We start from the raw sequence: 17,453 nt of genomic DNA, 5'->3' as shown, positions 1-17,453 counted from the left end.
CAAGCACTAAATAAATAGGCATGAGAAAACCATTAATCACAAATGATCTCGAAAACCATCAAGGCACAAATCACAAAAAAAATAGAAAACTTCCTCTTTTAACTTGTGTTTTTAGTGCCCTTTTGAAAGATCTTCCTTATCCTAGCAAGCTTTCATTTATGTCTCCCCTTTTTCATGCTTTTACTATTTTGACAATTAAAAAACATCTTACAAGTTGTCAAAATTGTATTTAGAAACTTTCGTGACAACTAATTTAGATAATTACAATTTACCAATTAATAATTTAATTCAATTTTGGAAACAACAAGGTTGAGATATTTTCTCAACAATTCTCATCTATCATCTTTTCTCTTGGATGGTTTCATTGCAATGAAAAATCTTTAATTATGTGATTTTTCATAACCATTCTTTCTTACAAAAGGTTTTGTATATTTGTGTATTGAATTTTACATCGTGATAGCCTTCGAATTATGAATTTTATTGTAATCATAAATGTCTATGTTAGTACAATTTGGTCGATTATATCTTCATTGCAACTCAAAAACTTATCAAAAAAACCAATAAAATCTAAATATATTATAATTTCTTCAACTTGCATAAATTTATTATAAAAAATATTGTATAGGATTGTATACATGCACTCCAAGTCCTTTAAAATGGCTCTACAACTTACATGTTGAGAAATTTGTGCCACATTATTGGATACCCTTTTATTTTGCTCACATAAACACACACTTCTATAAATGAAGCCAATATCCTCAATATTACAAGATCCACAAATATACATAAAACATGTAAAATTGCATTAAGATTTCACCTAAACTAAAAGTTTAAGGAAATAAAAAACACAAAATCTATTGATTATAACAAAATTAAAAGAAAATGAATTACATTTAAAATCAAATTAATGATGTTTAAGAGATCTATTTTAAAAATCTCTCTCTGTTTTCCATAACATTCGTCCAATTGAAAAATTTAAAAGCAACTTAACAAGATTTTAAATGAAACAACTCAATGTTGCATATAAGACACAATAAAGTTAGAAGAAATAGATATAGATTTGTAGAGATAGTATCAATGTGATGGTTTTGAACTTTTTGGTGGTGTGAACGGGGTATTACCTAACTAGTTCCACCATTAGCTCCCTTTCACATCTTATCAATTAAGCTCACTTAGGGTGCACATAGGGTACTTATCACTTTATGTCTCATATCATAAGATTAAGACAGTTGTCATAATCTTATGTTGTTTTATGTATCACCTTGGCCTAGATAATTGAACTGCTCATTGTTAAATTGAAATCAACAAGTTACATACATTTATTGTCACTACCTAAAAGCAATTTTAACATCTGATAATACGCAATCAATACATTATTCCTTGGATAGATCTATATACAATTCTTGCTTCCTCAGTAGCAAAACGTTACCTATGAAGATTATATTGATGAAAAATCAACAATTATTGTCATCTTGTAAGAATTTTATGCAAAAGGACAATTCACGTTGAATCAAAACAGCCTTGTAAAACATATTCCATGACCATGTACACTTATACCTGACTATTAATTAGCTTATTTGAGAACTTTACAAAAAAGAAATGAACTATACAATAACAATATTATATTCCTTTTAAATAGCTTTTCCCTAATACATATAATATTTTTCATAATATTATAGTGTTTTTTTATTTAAAGGTAACTAGTTGTTAAAGCCAAGTCAATTTAAACAAGACTTATAGACAATTTTATACTCTTTTTTTGCAGGAAACAAGTTTCAAATATTGGATACAAAAGAAAATTTTTGTAAATCAAAAGATCTTTGTTCATTTATAGTGTGCTTTCCTCCCCACCTTCTACAAGCATTAGGAATGCCTCATAGCTATAATGTTAAAGGCTCGTCATTTCAAGTTATTTATTCTGAGAGACGTATTACTCATGGATGGATGTAAAAACCTTTGTCAATAAAAACAAGTCTTTTAATTTGATGTACACTTGGACTACACCAACAATCTATCAAATAAAAACAAAAAGCAAAACACAATCCTCTTTCCTAATTAGATACAACCCAAAAATGACAACTTTTAAAATTGAAGCAAGAAAGTATGTTTTTTAACTTTAAAGTTGCCATATCCTTTTTTTTGAAAGGTACAGGTTAACATTATTTTGGAGTCGTTCGTAGGCAGCATTTTGATTGGGTGGCACCCATTCTTTTTAATTTTCTAGCTATGCTCCCCATACAAAATGCGCGAGCCAGATGTTGTCTTGACGTTGCTTCTGATCACTCGCTTTTCCCATTCGGAGTTTGGGGGAACGCGGAGTTGCCAAGTGGCTCAGGTTTTCTATGACATGGCATTCCTCTTGGCCCAACCATTCATCGTGCGAGGATAAGGACACTTGATGCCTCCGCGCTACCCGATTTGGTTATGTTTTCGCACTCTTTTTCAGATGTCCTCAGAGCTGTCGCATGTCTTCCATGGTGGTTCATGGGTCAAGATGCAGTTCGCATCAAGGTTTTCTTATTGAGCAGGTATGGAGATCGCCACGATATGATGGAAATAACAACTTCGAGGGTGATTTTGCTGGGTATGATCTCGCAGGGTGCCACGATAGGTTTTCTTGTCAGAAGCGGTTGCTAGAAGGTTGTTGATGCTGCGAGCTATTAGCTGAGATGAGGGCTCTATTTATGCTTATGTTTTCCTTGTTTTAGGGGTTCAGACTTTTAGAGAGTTTTTAGACTTTTGGATCATTTGAAGAAGCCTTTATGTTGATTTAATTTAGTGAATGATAGACAAATCATATTGTGCCTATGGCCTCTATGATTGTTTTATTTGAAGCTTAATATATATTGACTTCTGTGATGTTTTCAAGTTCAATAACTTATGTGATATTTGTTGTGAGACTTCGTGGATTAAACTATGTTTTGAGACTTGTTACCTGTCGAATGAATAGTTAATATCATCTTATGTTGAATGAGTGTTATGTTGGATTATTCTCTTGAATGGGTCTGGGCAGGTAGATTGTTGGATGGGCTTTAAAACTAGATGTTTCTAGGTTTTATATGTTGTTAATGCTTTTCCAAAATGTTTTGGTGCATCGCCTAAATACTGTAGACCATTTTGCTTTAAGTTTCCTCCTTCCCTTTTCCTCCCCAATTATAATGAAGAGTCGGCTTCTTAAACCCAGAGGTCATTTAGTGAGTTTTGTGCAATAGGTCACCCATCACTAAATTTCCTATAAGGTTGTTCACATTTAAGGTAAAATTTAGAGTCAACAATTCTTTTTCTAGCACGCCCGGTGAGACCCAAATTTTGAATAAGCCTAAGCTAGTTTATGAGTCACAAGCCCGTTACCAGGAGTCAACTAGCCTTAAATCCCAATTTACTCCTTCCACCCCTAGTAAATGTCCATTCAGCTGCAACCTCTTCTTCCCAGAGCCTACCTATCTTCCCTGCAATCGCTTCTACGATAATGGCGCAAGTTCCTCCTAGAATTTTTGTGACATGGAATAACCGAAGCCCTCTCATTTCTCCCACTCCACATGTAGTATGGGGACCAATTCCCTCTGTCGCGCTAAAGACCATCCCTAAATTTACGAGAGAATGTCACAAGACCCTCGGAGAACACCTAAAATATATAGCCAATGTCTGCACCGTTCATGGTATCACCGAGCAAAGTGTAGCCTTGAGATTGCTCATGGCATCTTTTAAAGGAAGAGCTCTAGATTGGTATAGATCCTTGGGTCCAAACACTATAGTGGATTGGGATCAGTTGGGCGACCGCTTCTTTCAGAGATTCTCTGACAAGGCCGATAGGTCATCTTTGATGCACCAATTGATTACGATAAAGAGAGCCCGTCAGGAAGTAGTTACAGAATTCAACTTAATATTCCAGAGGACCTGGCAAACAATACCATTGTCCGCTCGCCCTCCTGCAGATATGGCACTTGCCTTTTATTTGAAAGCCTTCAACTCTGACATATCAGTAATGATGCAATCTCTAGGAGGCAATACCCTCCCACAAGTGTTCAAAATAGTAGTCCAAGCAGAAAATAATATGATCGATGTCAGGAAACTTGCACCATGATCACTCATGTCTGTCTTTCTCGAGCTATCAAATCAGGCCTCTAAAGAGGTCATGCCCAGCACATACGCTCTTCAATCTATGTACATGTACCCTAGTCCCCAGCAAGCATATTCACCTCCACAATCATCTTTGGTCGCGAAGGTCTGCGATATAAAAAATTTGTTGAGAACCTTCTCAAACGAGATCGTCAATCTGAAAAGGTCTCAAATCCCACCTGCTAGAACCTCTTTTCATCAAAATTTCCAAGGAAATAGACCCACATATCAGCAGAACTAGTATGCAAACAACTGAACTCCCCCAAGCCAGCCAAATGGCCAAATAGTTCTGGTACCCAATCCTTTGCAAACTGTCTACCCTAACACTGGTAAGGAGTTGACAGTGGGACAAAATAATCTAGCGGACAATACTAATTCTTGGTGTTTTCCGTGTAACAATGCCCATGCTCCAAGAAATTATCCAAGAGGCAATTTGCAACAAAAAATTGCAGAGCAACGGAACCTAGGCATGGTACTAGATGATTCAATTTACGCATCTCCTAGCATGGATAATGCATCTCTCATTGCCCAGATGCAGGGTATGTCAATACAACAAGAGGCGGAGATAGCTCCAGATCACACATTATTCTCTTGGATGGAGGATGAAGATGTCATGCTCACCAATGGCGCAACCACATCAAACTTGGGGGCTCCACAAGTGCAATCAGATTATAACCTCCACTTGAAAAGGCGCTTCACTAGGGAGAATATAAACACATCGGGGAGAGTGGCCGCAGATAAATCTCCTAAACAACCCATAGTTGCTATCACATACCCAAGAAAAAATTTTATCCCTTATAAGCCAAGAGAGCCAAAGGCGTCAGTGCCGTCAATACTGGATGTGGTGGAATAGTTGAAGAAAGCCTCGGCCAACGTCTCTTTATGGGATCTCCTTAATATCCCAGAACAAAAGAATCGACTGAAAGAAGCCCTATCCGAGATGGGGAAAAATGCAAGCAGAAATGTCGCTAAAGCTCCGCAGATCAGTGAAGAAAGGTTTCAGCCCTCTGCAGATAGATCATGCTCACCAATTGTGTTGACAAATGAAGCCATGCCTCCTAAATCCCAAATGGAAGGTAAGCCTAAACCAAATCCTTTCTATCAAACCCTCATAGTTGGGGATAAACTTTGCACAATTCTATGATAGATTCTGGTGCTAGCACCACCATCATGCCTAAGCAAATTGCTGAGGTTTTGAATATCAAATATGAGCCTTTTAATTGGGGTGTTATGCAGTTAGATAGAAATAAAGTCCAGATTGTGGGTCTTATCAAAAACCTTTTGCTGACGTTGTTCGCATGTCCAAGTGTTACCGTGCCTCAAGAGGTGGTAGTTATCGACATCCCACCTATTTTTGGGCTCTGCCTTTCCCGAGATTTTACTGCCAAAATAGGAGGTTACTTGTCCTTAGGTTGGTCCCACCTTATCCTTCAAACCAAGCGTGGTGCCAAACTCAAAATCCTTTCAAAACCCCTTCATGTTGAACACGTAGAAGATCAAGCCATGCTCAATTTTTAACTAACTCACACCTCCATCTCAAAAGAAGAAAGGAAAATCGTAGAGCTTCTGGAGGATGAGGAAGTGACCGGGGATATTCCACCCAATCAGGAGATCTTTCTCAATGAATTCATAGACTCTGACCCATACTCCAACTACCATGCCACAGGTATGGGTACTTACTGCATTTTTAAAAAAAATCGGGTCATTCCAAAACTTACCAAAGAACCATTGACTGAAGAAGAGTTGTCTTCTGCACTCTGGACCCTACACTTTGATGGTGTAAGATGCAAAGTAGGTTCAGGGGCTGGGATTTGCCTCACTTCACCTTCGGGTGAATGGATCCTGAATTCTTTTCGTCTACAATTTGCATGCTCTAACAATGAAGTAGAATATGAAGGACTGATCCAAGGCTTGAGCTTGGCAGAGAGGATGGGTATAAAGCAATTGAAAATTTTGGGCGATTCTGAGTTGGTTGTGCACCGGGTTCAAGGAATCTCTAGCGCCAAACATGTTTGTATGAGATCCTACCATCATAGGACATGGGATCTGATCAAAAGCTTCAATGCTTTCAATATCCAGAGAATTCCTCAAAAAACAAATACTTCCGCTAATCAAATGGCTATGATTAGATCACAATTTGACCTTGTTGCGGACCTACTCACCAACTCCTAGACAGTCTGTGTGGTTTTTCAGCCAGCTATTCCTGACAATGACACCCACTGGAAAGTTTTTGAAAGCAATGAGTAGATTGCCTTGTTTATTCAAAACTCAGGGGAGTTTGCAGATCAACTACAACCTAAGATAAAAGCGGCTTACGGGGATCAGATCATTCAGCTGAAATCCAACAAGCTCCCTAACAGATTATCACCCTAGAAATTTTGTTCGACCATGATGATGCCAAAAATGACAGGTGAAAGCTTACACCTAATAAAGGGGACTATGCTGAAATGTCGGTAGGAGGTGGGAGAATACTCAAAGTCGGAAAGGAAGTTCCTTCAGAAGACCAAAAGAGATTGGCCTGATATTGTGATGAATATGTAGGTGTACTAGCATGGTCTTATGAAGATTTGAAAGGGTACAATCCCAGCATCATTCAGCACACCATTGAGCTTACCGATGGAGCCAAACCGATCTAACAGAAGCAGAGACCTATCAATCCGAAAATTGAGTCCCTTATGGCCCAGGAATTGAAAAAGTTGATAGAATAAAAAATCATCTACCCCATCAAGCACAATACATGGGTATCCAATCTGGTGCCAGTCAGAAAAAAGAATGGGGACATCTGGCTTTGTGAGGATTTCAGGGACTTAAACCAAGTGTCTCTAAAAGACCATTATCCTTTGCCACCAATGGAACAGTTGTTAAGCACGGTGGCATGGTTAGAGATGTTCTTAATGTCAGATGGTTTCTTGGGTTATAATCAAGTATTGGTGAAGCCAAAGGATCAACATAAGACAACCTTCACGACCAAATGGGGAACATTCGCTTATCAGAAAATGTCATTTGGGTTGTCGAATGTCGGTGCGACTTTTCAAAGAGCTATGGACCTAGCCTTCAAGGAGCTTATCAAAAAAATCATCCTTATATATTTGGATGATTTAACCATGTGAGTTGGTGTTCCAAAAGTGTTTGGAGTTTGGGATCTCTTTGAACCCAAAGAAATGTATTTTTGGAGTCCCGCAAGGAAAATTACTAGGGCACGTAGTGTCAAAGGAAGGAGTCTCTATCGATCCTGATCGAGTTAAGGCAATAAAGGAGCTTCCCCTTGTTGTCAATAAAAAGGGCATCCAGTCTTTCCTAGGCAAGGTTAACTTTGCTAGCCACTTTATTTCAGACTTTGCAGGGATGGTGAGGCCTATCACCCTTATGCTTAAGAAGGAAACACATTTCAAATGGACTCCTAAAGCTAAGGAGGCTTTCAAGAAAATCAAAGATGCTATATGCTCAGCCCCTGTGCTATCCAACCCCGATATGTCTAAGGATTTCATAATGTATGTTTTCTCTAACCACTATAGCATTGTTATGGTCCTGACCCAGAAAGACACAGAAAAAGGGGGTGAGCACCTTATAGATTTCCATTCCAAGACTCTAGAGGAATATGAGGCTAATTATAATTTCATTGAAAAGAAAGCTTTGGTCATAGTCAAGGGCCTTAAAAAATTTAGACACTTCATCGCCTGTAATAAGACTATCATGTATGTCGCTCATCCTTCAGTCAGAGAATATATCATGGAAGGCGACATCACAGAGAAGAGGGCGAACTGGATTACCAAAATCCTAGAGTATGACATTGATGTCAGGCTCACCAAGATAATTTGTGGCAAAGGTTTGTGCGAATACATAGCCCAAGAGTTTGGACCCCAAGAAGCCGAGATAGCCACATAAGAAGTTGTAATGGTCACCTCTGAACCAACAGAGACATGCTGGATGGAGGCTCAAAAAGATTTCATGAAGACGGGGAGTTTTCCTGAAGCACCCCCCCCCCCAAAAAAAGGAGATTCTATACACTACAAAACAGTGGTTTCTGCTTGGTGGATGGCTTACTTTTTAAAAGAAATTTCTATAGAATCCTACTCCGTTGCGTGAGCCAAAGCCAAGCTAGCAAGATTTTACATGAATTTCATTATGGTTCATCAGGAGGTCACTTTTCGGCACAAACTACCATCATCAAGATCACCCGTGCTGGATATTTCTGGCCCTCTATGTTCAAAGATGTGCACATCCTGGTGAGGGAGTGTAAAGAATGCCAGTATTACAGTGGCAAGTGTAGAAAAGCGGTGATGTTGCTCAGGCCTATAATGGTGGAGGAACCCTTTGCTCAATGGGGACTCGACTTCATAGGGATGATCAATCCTCTAAGCTCGGCTGGACACAAGTGGATCTTAACTGCTACTAAATACTTCACCAGATGGTCCGAGGCTGTTCCCCTGAAGAATTCATCAAAGACTGAGATATTGACGTTTCTGGAGGATCTAGTGTGTCGATATGGTCCGCCAAAGACCATAATATCAAATAACGCACGTGCATTCGTAGGTTCATGAATCACCCAATTTTCCCTTAGCAAAGGTATTTACCTAAAAACCTCCTCAAACTACTATCCACAAGGAAATGGACTCGCCGAGTCCACTACCAAGAATCTCATCAGACTCATTAAAAGGATAGGCTCATAGCACAAAAGGGAGTGGCATCACTACTTGAGGAGCGCATTATGGGCTAACCGGATAATGCCCAAGCAGGTCTTAAAGAATTCCCCATATAAGTTGGTCTATGGTAAAGACGCATTGTTTCTCATGTCTCTGGAAATCCCAGCCTTGCAATTACTTAAGTCTATCGAAGTGGCAGAGAATGGTCCCATGGATGTAAGGTTGGTGGAAATTATGGAACTAAAAGAGGTGAGGGAAGTTGCATTCACATCTCTTCAAAACCATCAGCAAACCATCAAGAAGTGGTTCGACAATAAGAAGAGTGTTGATCCAAAATTCAAACAAGGTGACCTTGTTTTGAAGTACAATGAAAGGGCGGCCAAGCCTGGTCAGCATGCCAAATTTGATGGGTTATGGGAGGGACCCTTCAACATTATAGGTTGAAAAGGGTTCAATTCTTTTGATCTTGAAGATATGGAAGGAGACTCTCTCAGGATCCCAGTCAACGGTTTCCACCTTAAGACTTTTCATTAGTGGTGTTTCTCTAATGTACATAATGTAAATAGTGCTTTTGTGTGCCTTATTTATTTAATTATGTTCCTTCATGCTCTCCCAAGGCAAAGTGAAAGTCACAAGATACACCATAATTAAGCAAAAAATAAAATCATTATATTATGAGTATTTTTAACAATTCATTGGTAGGCCTCCAACCTAATTTTAACAAAAAGAAGCAAGATGAAGTTTTTGAAGATAGGCTACCATTTCCTCAAGGATCCTCCTCATCTTCATCAACCTCCATCTGGAAATCAGATTCTCCAGCATCATCTGTAACATCCTCTCCCTCTGACCACTCATGGTCAGAAACGTCACCAGACTCCTTAGCTATGGACACAACAACCAAGTTCGATTGGATGTGCGGTGTCAAGACCTATGGGAATATGTAATCACTGAAGTCGGTGTACGATTCAGTGCCATCCGTAATAGGAACTATTAGGTGGATTCAAAGGAGAAACTCTGCAACAAGCTCCGATCGAAAGCAATGAGATGACAGTGTCATTGTTCTCAAACCGTCGATAAGCGGGTGTCAGGTTACCTCCTCACCAAAAGTGATGAAAGGCCTCAAATTCAATGCCAAAGGTAGGCCTCTGAAAGGGATGTGGTATGCCACGACATCCTCCAAACCCCCCAGATAATCTCAGGAGAAGAGTGCTTTAGTGAGCTCCAAGATTAGAAGCCAAGTCATTCCAGAATCTAGCAGTGAAGCCACGAAACGGGAGCAAATGTCCGTGTTTACACGGTATTGGTCCACGTTCTCTATAAAGTCCTCACCGAGCACCCATTTGATAGCGGTGATAATCAAGGGATTATTCCACCTTGTCATCCTCTGCAGCCTTTGGTCATAAATATTTTTGAGGAAAGCGACCTGAGCCTTACTGTTGACAAGCCTAACAGGGGTATCCCTTTCCTGAAGAAGCTCCATTGTTGAAGCTGATATTGTGTAAAGGAATATCTGAAAAGACATATTTATAATGAATTCTCAACTCCAAGTGACAATTGGTAAAAATACTAGTACTCCCGAATTCTGACGCACCTGTCATTCCTCATCAATTCGCACAAGTAGGAAAAGTCTGGTTCGAAGTTGGAAAATGTCATGTCTGGTACCTCAAAGAAAGAGGCGTTGTCCTCAGATGCCACGCGTATGTATAGGTACATCGCATTTAAACCATAATCCCCACATGACTGTCTTAACTTGTGTGAGCCTTGCTGGCTGCTGATATTCTTCATTAAGGGAGAGATCCGTCTAGACAAGCAAATCGTCTCAAGTGGCTTCGATTAATGGTGAACTAAGAAAGTTTTCTCTTAGAAAACGTAGATGGCGGCACTCGTCCTCCTCAAGATTAATTGCGACTATAAAATGAATTGGCATACATGCAAATGGACACTCATCATTATGTGCCTTCTTTCGTGAAGATCTAGGCATGTAGTGCATTAAAGGAAGAAGGTCGCTAGATATTCATCTTATTGCTCATTTTGCAACCTAAGCGCCCAAAAACTTTTGAAGAGTCAAGAGAGAAAGGTTCTCTTGCAGAAAATGGAAGCGAAAGCGACTCCCTCAGGTTCTGTTCAGGGAGGATTATGGGTAGATGTTTTTGGCGAACTCTCTTATTCTTCCCACGCTATTTCACCTAGGTCAGAATATCTGAGAACTAAGGCCAAGTCTAAGACGGTTACCCGCAACACATCTGCAGTGATAGACTCTTTTGAGAGTGTTGTCAAACCCTAGCTCCATAAGTAGCCCAAAAACCTCAGAGAGGTCATACGTAGTAGGATGATTCATCATAGAGTGGAGCCGCAATCCACGACAGCTCAAATCTGGAACAGTGACGCCCCTCAATTTGTGGTCCCCATGGTTCCCCACTGTACCCTACTTCCTGCTCAATTAGCGGTTCTTTCCTAAAAATGGTAATATCCCCAGAGGCCATAAGGGACATGATGTGTTGTCCCATTTTTGTAGGGACGAAGGTGTTCTCCAAAGCCATCATGGAAGAAATTTGGAACACCAAAAGAGATGTTGTCTCATTCTGTCGCGGTGCCCTCAATTGAAGTATGTCATCCGGACTCCCAAGACTCCCCTTGTCTTATAGTGACTCGAGACACGATGACCTCATAGCTAGAGAAATGGTAAAGCAACTAACTGAGTTTCAGCAGTTTTGGCATTTCAAATTCGCCTCAGTCCTTGTTCACCTGCTCCTGCACCAAAATAAGGTTTTCTTCAGCCAATACATGCGATTGGCTATCTGTGATGAGTCAGGGACCAAGATGTCAATGTCATCTTGGACACCCATTCTATTGGATTCTTATGACACCTATCAATTTTCTGATGGTTTTTTAACTCTTGTCCTTAGGGACCTCGGTTCAATCCCCAATGAGCCACTTGCCCATTTTTCTCAAGTTCCGATGAACTGGATGTACAATGAACATCCTCCTTGTGACTAGTTCTTAGGTAGCGATTTTTCCTTTATCCGAGTGCATGGTTTCTCAGAAGAACCCTTCGACCTACCTACCTATGTCACCAAAAGGACCCTTGCCCTCAAAATTGCATGACAGTTGGTGAGAATCAAAAGGGCCATAGGGGTGGGGAAGCACGACATCTCCATTATAGAGGACCACAAAGCTATTGGCCCCATCACTCTGGTTGAGAGAAACATTATAGAAAACGTCCTGACATCTAAGCTGGTGCAGCTCAACTTAATAGTGATTGATGATAGTTGGAGTTATGACCCAGATGGGTGCCTTTCGAGAAGAAAGAATGCAATAAAACACGAACCACGAAGCTCATAAGAAGGGTGCACTAATCCATAGGTGGACGACCCAAATCTCTATGTGGGTCTCAATGATTTTCTCATGCTAAAGCGACCCCTGTGGTTGAGCTTCTACTCCATCATGCAAAAGTACAATCCCGCGAAACCCATCCCCCAGACCATGCTGGAAGCCATGACTTTAGATTCTTGGCCTAGGAAAAAGAGGGAGGATTTATGGATCTACCAACAGGAAGTGAGTCATCCAAGGGCTAACATCGAGAACACTCCTTTGGACAAGCGTTTTCAGCTTGAATGGAGCCAGTAGAACAAGTTTGATGAAGAGACAAGCGACAACTCACCATGTGGATACTCATCCCCCAAGGTGGCCCAACGACAGGACATAGAGGTTATAAGTACTAAAGAGAAAGATAACGAGCTTCATATTCTTAATCCTCTTGCCTGTTCTTCTCGTAGACCCTGTTCCCAGGCTGGTAAAAGACAAGCTGAGAAGTGGGCGCCCATCTCCCCTTCCAGTAAGAAGCAATATCTAGGTTTTGCAAAGAAAGGTTCATCTTCTCGATCCCCAGTGCTTCCCTCATTTCCTCAGTGGTCGGTGACTTCCACGGTTCAAGTATGCCCTTCTTTGCCTTTTCCCTCTGCTCAAGTTTTTTCTTCTACTGCTACCTACCCATTTCATAGCTATGCATACACAAATTCCCACCACCCTTATATTAGCACCCGCCAAGACACCGGTTGACCCTCAAGAAGCATTTTTGGAGGTCTCTATTTCATTCCCAGCCCTCGATTTTATTTCTACAACATTTTCCTCGCAGATTCCTGAAGTAGCTACTGTCTCGCGTAGGCTTGGTTTTGGAGAGTCCACTCCTCCCTCAAATGTTGGAGCAGTATCCACTGATCCATTTTCATTAGGAGCCTCTCCCTTCGTCCTATTGTTTTCTCCAACTATGCTTGCATGCCCTATTCATACCTCTTTTGGTGGCCCTATTTCCCAATTCCCTTTGGCAATCCCTCCTGGTGCAGCATTTGGAGGCCAAGCTATTGCCAACCCAGATGATTATCAACAACAAGTTACTTATTCCAACACTGCCCGTATTGGCAAGACTAGTAAATGAAAGGAAAAAGATGGTGGTAGGCCAGCCCGTCTGTACTTGCAGACACACTTCAGTGAGGAGAAGGATAGTCTTTTCTTTGCAACCATGTTCCCCAAGATTGACAAGTCAGAAGCCCAAATGAGACCCAATGATTACACTTTGTATGATATTGGTGCCAACCTCTTCAATGCTATGACGTCCGACAAGGTTGAAATGATGGAAGAAACTTTGAAGGACACGTCTTCATATTTCATCAAAAAGAGTCGTTGTCTGGAGAAAATGCAAGCGGAGAATGTGAACCTCCGAGAATATCTGGCCCAACAGAGAAAATAAGATAAAGCTAGAAATGCTAAAATCAATCGCTTGCAAGGATTGTTGACATAGGCTAACTCGGAAAAGGGAAAGTTGTAGTATGCCCTTAACAATGTGAGTTCTCAGTTGAAAGGCTAGGAGGCAACAATAAGTGTGGCCTTAGAAGAATTACAGGAGAAAGACCAAGAAATTCAACAACTAAAGGCAGCTTCCAGAGATGCCACCCAAATGCATGCACACTGCGTGAAGAGATCTGCCTAAAAGAAGAGTACGCTTGGCAACTGAGGGACGCACAAGTCATGCTTTTGAAAGAGAAAGAAAAGTTTGAAATAGAGTTGCATGGAAAAGAGAGTAGCCGAGAGGAAATTCCTGGACACGGGAGTTTTATGGCAACAATAACGAGATCTCGTGTCGCGAATCCAACAAACCATGCAAGATGGAAGTGCTAGAATCCTCGCTCTGGAGAATCAAGTGGTTCTTGAACAAGACAGGTGCAGAAAACTACAACATGAAATAACAACAAAGGATGAGGAAGTCTCATGGTTGCTAAATATTCCTCCCTTTGTGGAGGTCTCTCAAGATTTTTCTCCGATCGTGGTGGAGTTATATGCTTTCCATTTGGAAAGAATTAAGCAGTATAGCCCTTCGCTATAACCTGTTGAGATTCCTCAGGGAAGCGCAATCCCTCTGTGCTGAGGTAGGTGCCCTCATCAACATCTCTATGCTTGTCATTGGTCCCAAGCTCCCCGTGGCCTAGGACTTAATCCAGATGTTGTATGAATATCGAGATGAAGAGTTGAGAGAGAAAGGGATAGCAAACCGCAGGCAATTGATCAAGAAGACTAATGTCTTCATCAACCAACATAGAGTGATTATGCATGTATTAGCGGTGCTTGAGCCATTACAGATTTTAGTCCCAGACATCAAGTAGTGCATAAAGAGGTTTGTTTCATTGGGTCTGCCTTCTCCGTTTCCTGCGGATGGTTTTGTACTAGGAATTGAACAAGTGTTAAACCACAGTGAGAATTTGCAGTAAGATAGGACCTTCCTACAACACCTAAACAATCCCATTTTGGCGGAAGAGGTGGAGCGTCTCTTGCATCCCCTGGCTCAACTCTACACGCTCTTAAAACTGGTCCATGATGAACCAGCAAGTTTGCCATTTGATGAGATAATTTGTTTAGATCAACACTACTAGAATCTGGAGGCGCAAGTGTTGCCCTCCAAGGAAGAATGGTTTCCATTGCAGCAGGTCCTCGATCTGCTCTACCCTGTTCTGACATGAAGTCTGGTCTCTGAACCAACAATTTTGGGTTCTAGCATTATGCAAGCAGAATTCCCATTTTTAGTCGTGAATAAATGTTAACATTATTTCGGAGTCGTCCGTAGGCAACATTTTGATTGGGTGGCACTCATTCTTTTTTATTTTCTAGCTATTCTCCCCATACAAAATGCACGACCCAGATGTCATCTCGGCATTGCTTCTGATCGCTCGCTTTTCCCATTTGGAGTTTGGGGGAATGTAGAGTTGTCAAGTGGCTCAATTTTTCTATGACATAGCATTCCTCTTGGCCCCACCATTCATCGTGCGAAGATAAGGACACTTGGTGCCTTCGCGCTACCCGATTTGGTTCTATTTCCACGCTCTTTTTCAGATATCCTCAGAGTTGTTGCATGTCTTCCATGGTGGTTCGTGGGTTAGGATGCGATTCACATCAAGGTTTTCTTGTTGAGCAGGTATCGAGATCGCCACGATATGGTGGAAATAACAACTTTGAGGGTGATTTTGTTGGGTATGATCTCACAGGGTGCCACGATAGGTTTTCTAGTCAGAAGCGGTTGTTGGAAGGTTGTTGATGCTGCGAGTTATTAGCTGAGCCAAGGGCTCCATTTATGCTTATATTTTCCTTGTTTTAGGGGTTCAGACTTTCAGAGAGTTTTTAGACTTTTGGCTCATTTGAAGAAGCCTTTATGTTGATTTAATTTAGTGAATCATAAACAGATCATATTGTGCCTATGGCCTCTGTGATGGTTTAATTTGAAGCTTAATATATATTGACTTCTATGTTGTTTTCAAGTTCAATAACTTATGTGATATTTGTTGTGAGACTTCGCGGATTAAACTATGTTTTGAGACTTGTTATCTGTCGAATGAATAGTTAATATCATCTTATGTTGAATTAGTGTTATGTTGGATTATTCTCTTGAATGGGTCTGGGCAAGTAGATTGTTGAATGGGCTTTAAAACTGGATGTTTCTAGGTTTTATATGTTGTTAATGCTTTTCCAAAATGTTCTGGCGCATCGCCTAAATAGTGTAGACCATTTTGCTTTAAGTTTCCTCTTTCCCTTTTCCTCCCCAATTATAATGAAGAGTCAGTTTCTTAAACCCAGAGGTCATTCAGTGAGTTTTATGCAATAGGTCCCCCATCACTTAATTTCCCATAAGGTTGTTCACATTTAAGGTAAAATTTAGAGTCAACAGTACACATGCACAGTTATATGGAGACATGAATAATCTATTCATGCATCTCAGTGAAAGCATTTTGAATAATCTTTTTTCTAGTTTGACCTATCTATTTTTGTCATTAAACTCTGGAAATTTGAGAAAAGAATGTTCTTTAGTATCATTCTTTGTTATGGTAACATCTTCAACCAAGATTTCCAGTTCACAATCGTGAATATGTTTACATTCACCTCTTTTAAAAGTTTTGAGATCATTTTGTGAATGAAGTCCGTTTATGACAAAGTTTATGCAAGGAAAGGTTAAATCTAGTTGAAAATGTCTTATTTCACTTGTTATTGATGTTGTTAGCCCTTGGCCAAATAAATTTGGGTGAAATGCAATTATTTAGTTGCACATGGGCTTTTTTTTTCCTTTTCTTTTTTTCCTGAAGCTTTTACGGTTGTGTTTATGAGTTGGTTACAAGAGTTTGTTTCATAAAATTGTATGACCTTCTAACAATTTGACATGTCTAGCCTAAAATTTCAACCTTCAATTCTACAATTTAACTAAAAGACAATTTATTTTGAATAAAATTAACATCCAACACTATTTTTTATTGATGGAGAGATTTTTGATCATGTGTTTATGATTGCAACGATGAATTGAAAATGCACTTATTTGTTAAATTGCTTCGTCGTTCTGTCAATGAATTGTGTGTATAATTATTATCTAAAATGACAAAATTAAGCAAGTTTTTTTAGTGTTTTTTTGTCTTTTCATACTAATTTTTGATGGAAAATTTTATATTTTGAATCATTGATGCCCATGTTATAATATACATTTCTCAGTCAAGATTTAAGCCATTGACCATGAAATTTGATTGGAAATGTTATTTGGTGATTTAAATTTTTGTGGGTTAGTAGAGCTATAAACTATGAAATTTGGCTGTAAATTGTTTAATTTAATTCTAATATTCTACTTGTTATGACCTGTCGTAATTTGGGTTAAAAAGTATTGTTTATGAGTGTAATTTGTAGCCTAGATTTTGGGATCTTTACTATGTTTTTTCTTTTTAAATCAATAACCATATGGCTCTTGAAACATATTCCTTACATATCAAAACATTTTTCTTCAAAATTTTATAAGAATTCACTTGAGAGCATTTATCTTTGAAGTTTGTAGAAGAATTCACATGTGAGAAAGTCTCTAGTCTACATGTAAAATAGAGCATCCAATTATGAAGGTGTTAATCACATAAGTTCAAATTTATTTTTAATATCTGAAATTTGGTGAGCCTTCTTCATAAAATTAAAGGTTATTTGGTTAATGAATTATCTTCATTTTAAATACTCCTAATTGAGGCAAAACTATTACTTTTTTAGCCTTAATTGCACTTGCATGTTTGATCCTTCATTGCTGGAACATGTGTGACCATCTAGAGTTTCATTTCCTTTCTTCCTTGTTGCAATTTTATCTTAAGACAACATGCTTTAAATATCTTTTCCCCTTGTTGAAATTTC

Source organism: Cryptomeria japonica, chromosome 3 (genome assembly GCF_030272615.1).
Source record: "Cryptomeria japonica chromosome 3, Sugi_1.0, whole genome shotgun sequence".
NCBI lineage: Eukaryota > Viridiplantae > Streptophyta > Pinopsida > Cupressales > Cupressaceae > Cryptomeria > Cryptomeria japonica.
This window is presented reverse-complemented; position numbering follows the sequence as displayed.